The following is a 7,521-nucleotide window of genomic DNA, read 5'->3' on the forward strand; positions in this document are numbered from 1 at the left end:
CAGTCCAAAAGAAGTGAAATAAAACACATCCATCCATAATAAAAAGTGCCTCACACGGCTCCGGGGGGTGAACAAAGGCCTCCTGTAGCAAATCGGTGCGTTTTTGTAAGAAAAATATCCATATTCAAAACGTACTTTTTTTATAGGGATATTTTCTTACAAAAACGCATCGATTGAGGGTGAGTAATTCATGGGCTAATTTTCATTTTTGGGTGAACTAACCCTTTAAGGCCCATGCACACCAAGAACGATTACTATAAAGATAACTATATTAACGTCCACACCAGCAGACAATATCGTCTGTTTATTCTAAGCGCACACTCGTCTACCGCTTTACATTTTCAAGCTCGTTATACAGCAGGATTGATTCTGATTGGCTGTCAATGTTTTCATCATTCATCAGCTGGAAAGAAAATCGTTTTGAAAATTATTCCAACGATATTGTTTCTCTGTGCATTTATCTTTATAGCTCTGATGTGGACTCTGCTATTTTTTTAATACTTTTTTTAATAGAACTATATCTTTATAGTTATTGTTCTTGGCTTGAACGGGCCTTTAAGCTGGGCATACACTGTGTGATTTTTTGTCGATTTTCAGCCAATTTTTGAGTCATACTCTCTCTTTCGGACGAATTTCAGCTTTCTCATGCGTCATTTGTCATGCAGTGTACAGGGGGTAACAAGAGGCGATTAACCTCTCTCAACCGCCAATCGTCTGGTTGGGTGAATTTTGGTTACGCATGAGTCCCCCCTCCCATGGACTTCAATTTCGACCAAGGGAGCCAACCCCATCCCCTGTGATTTTGCGATTTTGATAGCCAGTTCCCCCTTGAGCATGACTGAGCTATAGTTATGGTCGTGATTGGGCTAGTTTTGAGTAGCAATTGACCCTTCACCAGGAGTTTGATTGACAGGCGATCTGACCAATCATAATGCCAAATCTGTCATTTTGTCCAACAAACAAACAAGACAGGAGAGTAGATTTACGTTGGTGGACTTGAACTTGAAAAATGGTGTGTACTGACATCTTTCTGCAGTGGAAACGATACATTTTGATGTTCATTCATGTTTATTTCATGTTATAACAAGAAAAGCGGAAGAGATGATTGGTTCACGTGCCTCTTGAACTGAGGTGCTACAGTAATCTGTCATGACACATTAAAGAGCCACAAAACAGTATAATTTATTTTAAAAATTACTAAATTTGATTGTCATCGCTTTGTTAAGCAGGTGTTTTAAAGTCTGAACGTAATGCTCAGCTTCCCCATTGCTTTGAGCACGTCTCGGGCTGTTGGTGATGTGACTAAAGCCATAGAGAGAAAATGATCTCTGAAATTCCATGCCTTGAAAACATAGACTTTGTGCATTATTACATCATCAGATCTTGCATGGGTTAATTCTCCACAAATCTGGAAAAATAGTCCACCACCAATAGATAGGTGCTTCCATGCATTGAAAACAAATCTGCACCCAACTTAAGCCATGGTCTGGCAGGAAACTCAGAGGGCATTGGTTGGATTGATTCAAGCTCATTTATCTGTCCACTTAGACAGTCTCAAGCATGCAGTCTGCATTTAGCAACCCCCGGTGCCCTTCATGCAGTTTCTCCAGGACTGTGTTGCTTCCACTGCTCCTCCTCTTTCTGTAGAAGAACAGCACCAAGACCGTGGGATGATGCATCAGCAGACAGTTTCGGTTTTTTTTTAGGGTTGCACAAGGCTAGTACAGGCGGTTATGAAAACTCATGTTTAAATTCTCTGAAGGCTTCTTGCTGGCTCTTCCACAACACCAGTGGTTCCTTTTGGACAAAAGGTCCCTTAATGTAATTTTTTTCCCTTAATGTAAAGGTCCCCAAAGTAATTTTTGATTACTTCTGACTATCGTGCCATATTAATAGCTTTTTCAAGTGTGAGCTCTCTGTCCAGCTGCATCCGCTCAGATAGTGTACTGTCTCTTAGAACAACTACAAGTCTATCTCTGAGCAATTCATCATGCAGAGTTCCATAGTTGCATTTTTCTGCAAGAGCATGTTATGAAGTTATCAGTTGATTCATTGGGCTGCTGCACTCTTTGATTGAATCTTGCTCTTTCGTATGTTACGTTTTTTTGCTGCTGCGCATCAGATAAAGTCTGTCCTCTCAACATGTCATCTGCTTCATCTCCCATGCAGTATATTATTGTGTTCACCTGAATAGCCTGTGAGCTGACATGTAGATTACGGGCCATTTGAAATCTTTCAAACCGCCGAATCCATTTCTCCCACTCTTGAAGTTGTTAAAAATTATTTACAAAATATTAATCTCCAACGCGCATTCAGAGAACATCAGAATGCATTCATGATTGATGTTGATGCGAGGGCAGATGTTGTTGTGTGAAAATGCATTGAAGATTAATATATTGTAAATAAAATCATGAATTGTTTTTTTGCTCAAATAAAAAATAGAATTGAGGTTAAACCACTTAAGTCGCATGGTTTCCTTTGTTCCTTTTTTACTTGGAAATGATTCAATTCAGAAGTCTGAATCTAACCAAAATAGTTTCTTGTTTAAGTCACAAGAGTCCAAGATGATTGAATGTGTTCCAACATAAGCTTGCTGTATTTATAAAACACAAATAGCATTCATCTTAATTGGTCTGGTTTTGTGTTGTCTAGATGGGAACCAGCATTCCGGTCTTTTTGGAGGAAGTTGAATCTGCAGATCCTTTCCTGCTCTGTGAAATAACTATTCGCTGAACTTTACTGTTTGCAACTGGACACAACTGATCCACATATCCTGCAATTGTTCATCTGCTGAATGTTGTGTTGACTCTGGCACTGCTGTACTGTGTTGCAAAGTCCAGGGTATTGACTCAACTTCACTGACATTTAGCGACATACATTTACTGATATGCACAGGACTTGAAGTATTACAGACCATTTGATAAGCATTTTCCATATTATTTCTGATGACAGAAATGCATATATTGTGCCTTAATTTATTTTTAAAGTAAACCTTCCATGATGCAATGTGGCTTGTTTGTTAATAAAGAACTAGTTTGTTATAACAACTGTTTGCATTTTGCCTTTATTTTTAACTTTGTAGAATGAATAGAATTCTACTGTGGTCCCAGACTAAAGTTGAATTTAACTTTATGGATTGTTTTGATGTACTCTCAATGTTGTTATCAGTGTAACCAGGGTGCGAACTACGGGGGAGCTAGGGGGAGCTCGGCTCCCCTTAATAAGACATGGGCTCCCCTGAAAACGTGATTTGTGAAATTTTGGGGGGTCTCAAAAAATATTGACAATGTGTTATTTTGACGTGCAATTTCAGTTTTGTGTAATGTGATCATCGTGGATTATTATGTGTAAAATTGCAAAAATATTCATTCATGCATGACGGCGATTAAACCCTAATTCAATTGTAAGCCCTCTTTTGAGGCAATGCCTTTAGTGGCCATAGTGGGAATCATGACATTCATTTTAATAGTATTTGTTTTTCTACCAGGCGAAAAGTTTGGAGTACAGAAATGTCAACTCGTTACACTGGAGTTAAAAATATCTAAACTTAAAATACATCTTAATAGTGTTAAATTGTCACTCTTTACTCTGGCGTAGAAGAAAAATTAACTTTTCTGTTTTACAGTGTAAATATAACTGTCTTATTGTTTAATCAGTAACACTTTTGAAAGTACTTTTTAATATATATAGGCCTATATATATATTCAAATGTTGACTAGGCTACTGTATATATACTTCTTTCTTTTTTTTTGTAAGAAATGTATACTTTTATTAGTTAAATTGATAAAAAGTAATGGTAAAGACTTTCATTTTTAGAAAAGATTTGTTTTGAATAATGCTGTTCTTTAACTCCCCCCCCCCCAAAATAATAATAATAATAAAAAATAGCACAATTGTTTACAACATTGATAATAAATCATCATGTTAGAATGATTTCTGAAGGATCATGTGACACTGAAGACTGGAGTAATGGCTGATGAAAAACACTTACATCTTTCCTGCTGTAATCATGTGTAATGATGATTATATAGGCTATTCAGAGATCTATTTGTCGTGCACTGAAAACAACCATAGATCATGTACACACTGGCTAAAAAAAACACTGTTTTGAGAGGCACTGAGCGGATTTCTCGTGATTCTCATTCATTTGGTTGACTTACACACTGAATCGTTTGCAGCGGTTTCTCACACCGCAACAATAAATAGAAAACAAAAAGAGTGCATGATGAAGTGGATATTTACTCACAATCCATAATAGAAACACTCGCGAAAATGTCTTCTATAGTGTGTCAACAACTAAGCAGCAAATATTGCACATGCAGATTGTAAACGACTGCAGATTTATAAAAATGTATATCCAAAACAGTATTTAAAAAGAGTAAAAAAATATATGGGCACACTTTTTTGATAGGTCATGTGTCCCATTATTGACGAAAGGCTAGAAATGCATAATCTTCCAAACTACGCTGGCGACACCTGCTGGTCTATACAGTGTAAATGCTACGACAACACAACACAAACATTACAGTAACACATGTTAGAAACCAATCGCAAATGTTTTCATGAAAGTATAATAATCTCTTAAAAGTATTCTACAAACCAATAGGTCTACCATATGAAGTGTATTTGTGTTTTATTTTTGTGTTTCTTTCATTCCTGATCCTGGTTAATTAGGCTAATATTGATTCTAAACTGTTAGAGATTAACTAATGACCAGTAGGCTACCATTTTTTATGACTACTTTTGTGTTAATGTTCAGTTTTAAATAGTGCATAATCAATGTTTACTTTGAATATAGAGTTTGAATATACTGTAGAGTTAATCAAGCTGTGTCCATTGCTATAGCTAATCTTTTAAGAGTGTCTATGACACAATCCCATCAAGATAACCTTGATTTTTCTTTCTCCGCAGGTCATAACAAAACAATACTTCATCCCAAATATTTGCTTCTTATATTCTCTGTTGAACTGAACATATTTTTAATATATGAATTCTTACACCTCCATTGTAACGAATCACCAACAGTCAGAACTTTTAAAGCATCCAAAGACAAGCCCCTAGAAAACGGCACTAAATTCCTGCAGTTCCAATTTTAATATTGACGGTTGTTACTTAACTGTAGACAGAGACCTTTACAGCAAGGCTCATGGAGTGCTGATAAATCACAGAGACATTAAAAGCGACCTGTCAAATTTACCTAAAAAAACCACGGCCTTTCTTCCAGAAATGGATATGGATGCACTTTGAGTCCCCACAAAACTCAGCGGTCTGGAGAACCTATTTAATATGACACTGAATTACAGACGGGATGCTGATATTGTGCTTCGTGAACAAATTATGATTAAAAAGATACCGAGGATAAGATAGTTCTGGACAAAAAGGACAAGTTAGTTTGCTGGATTGTGAGCAACTGGAATGAGAAGCATGAAAGGGTAAAATACTATAATGAGCTCAAAAAACACATCGAAATGTAAGCCTTTGGGCATCATTTTGGAAAAGCAGTAAGTGATGCTCAATACAAGGAAATATTAATGAGACGCTCATTATGACTACATGACAGAAAGGCTGTTCAATCCCCTCACACACGGATCAGTGCCAGTGGCTCTTGGGGCTCCACGATACATATACGAAAGGTTTTTGCCGAAAGATGCTTTCATCCACGTGAAGGATTCTTCCAGCCCTCAGAAACTGGCTGAACACCTGCTGTCATTGGATAAAAATGTTGAAGAATACAAAAAGTATTTTCAATGGCGAAAACACTTTGAAGTCAAACTTGTTAATCATCCTCAAGAGCATGCATGCCGTGCCTGTCAATATATACGAACAAAGAAAGACTACCAGGTTTTTGGAAACCTTAACAAATGGTACTGGGATGCCATCAAAGATGGGACCTAAAGGTCAAGGGTGTTTTTTGATGACTGTATTGCTTGCTAAACACTGGATGACACAGCTGCTCAGCACCTTTTGTATAAATTAAAGACTGGAATACGCTACACGACTTTTAAAATCTGAACAGATTTTACCAGTGGGAAAGGTTATCAGACTGACAAAATAACCTTAAAAATACATGCACTTTATGTTAGAGTATAGTGCATTATAATGTATATGTATTTTGGAGACTAGCTGTGTTCTAAAATTATCTCAAAATATCAGTTATGTTTGATATCCTCCAAATGGATAAAATTATATTCTGAAGCTAAAAGAAACTGGAATCTGTATGTGATTTCCTGTGAAATTTTTCAAATCCAACTGCCCAAAATCTGCGCACTCAAAATTGGTTCTGACTTTAGCATCTACTCATCCAGGCTGCAAATCGTGGCAAAATCTGTGTAAAAGTTGTGTAGTGCATTCCAGCCTTTATATATTTTTATAATTAAGCACAGTGCTTTTAAGAAGTTTAATGTTGTAAAGTACAACTTTAAATTTACAAAGTATGTTTGCAAAATGACAAAAGTTGAAAAGCAAAACACTTTTGCTATTGCTGCAGAAGTACATTATAAAAGAAAATGCCAAGCATCACAATGTCACAGTTATGATATGTCTTCAGAATGCTCAGGGCATCTGGCTTTGTTGTTACTTATTTTTTACCAACTATTTTTATATGCTTTATTTTATACCTTTATTTCAAAGATTTTAAATTAACTATTTGTAATATTCCAGTTGTAATAAATGATTGTCTATTTTCTGCACTTAAAACAAACAGTTGAGTGTCTGTAGGAGTGTTACCAAGTACAGTGTGTTTGTGACTGAAACTGTTGATTAGGTGTGTATATACAGTATTTTTAAACTTTATACACAATGACAATTTGCTGACATAGCTTCATTTAACTATGGAGTCTTTCTCCTCTTCTGGGCCTCAACAGAGGATGTACAAGGTCACACTCTGACAGGCCGACACTGTCTGTTGAAAGACATTGAAAGAGTCATATTTGCAGACCAGAATAGGGACTTGAGACTCTTTTGACCTGGGCCAGTAAAAATCATCTAACAGCCATCTAGAAAACACCAAGAACACCCGAGAAACCACTGCAAAACCATTTAAACACTACATAGATGCCCTGACAACAAGCCATAACACCTTACCGCTGATCCAGTCCAGATCTACAGTCAAGTACCACTCACTTTCTTCATATAATGAACAAATCTAGTGATTGTAGTTACTGTTGTTGTTCACATCAGTAATTGTAAAAAATAATAATCCTACTTAAAATAGTGGATAAAGTCATCAAAACATCAGAATCTAGGGTCACTGCAGTGAGTTTGTCATCCACTCGTCTGCTTTCAGACACCACATCTACACACATCGGCTGCGTCTGAAAGCTGCAGAATGCTGTCTTTGGAGGTTACATTCTAAGGTAGGAAGGCATCAAGGCACATCCAAATCCAATGTTAGTTTCACTTCCTGACTCCTGAGATGCACTCATCTGATGGATTTTTGAAGGCAGCATAGATGTATCCTTCTCTGTGTATGATATCCCACAATACTGTGTATTCAGTTCCATCACAGCTGAGCTAAAAAAA

The 7,521-nt window shown here is 36.7% G+C and overlaps 1 pseudogene; it reads left to right on the top strand.

The window, feature by feature from the left end:
* Positions 1 to 3,423: 3,423 nt before the first annotated feature.
* Positions 3,424 to 5,895, top strand: LOC107711158 (alpha-(1,3)-fucosyltransferase 9-like; annotated as a pseudogene).
* Positions 5,896 to 7,521: the final 1,626 nt, after the last annotated feature.

Source organism: Sinocyclocheilus rhinocerous, unplaced genomic scaffold, assembly GCF_001515625.1.
Source record: "Sinocyclocheilus rhinocerous isolate Xijiao unplaced genomic scaffold, SAMN03320098_v1.1 scaffold115, whole genome shotgun sequence".
Classification (NCBI taxonomy): Eukaryota; Metazoa; Chordata; class Actinopteri; order Cypriniformes; family Cyprinidae; genus Sinocyclocheilus; species Sinocyclocheilus rhinocerous.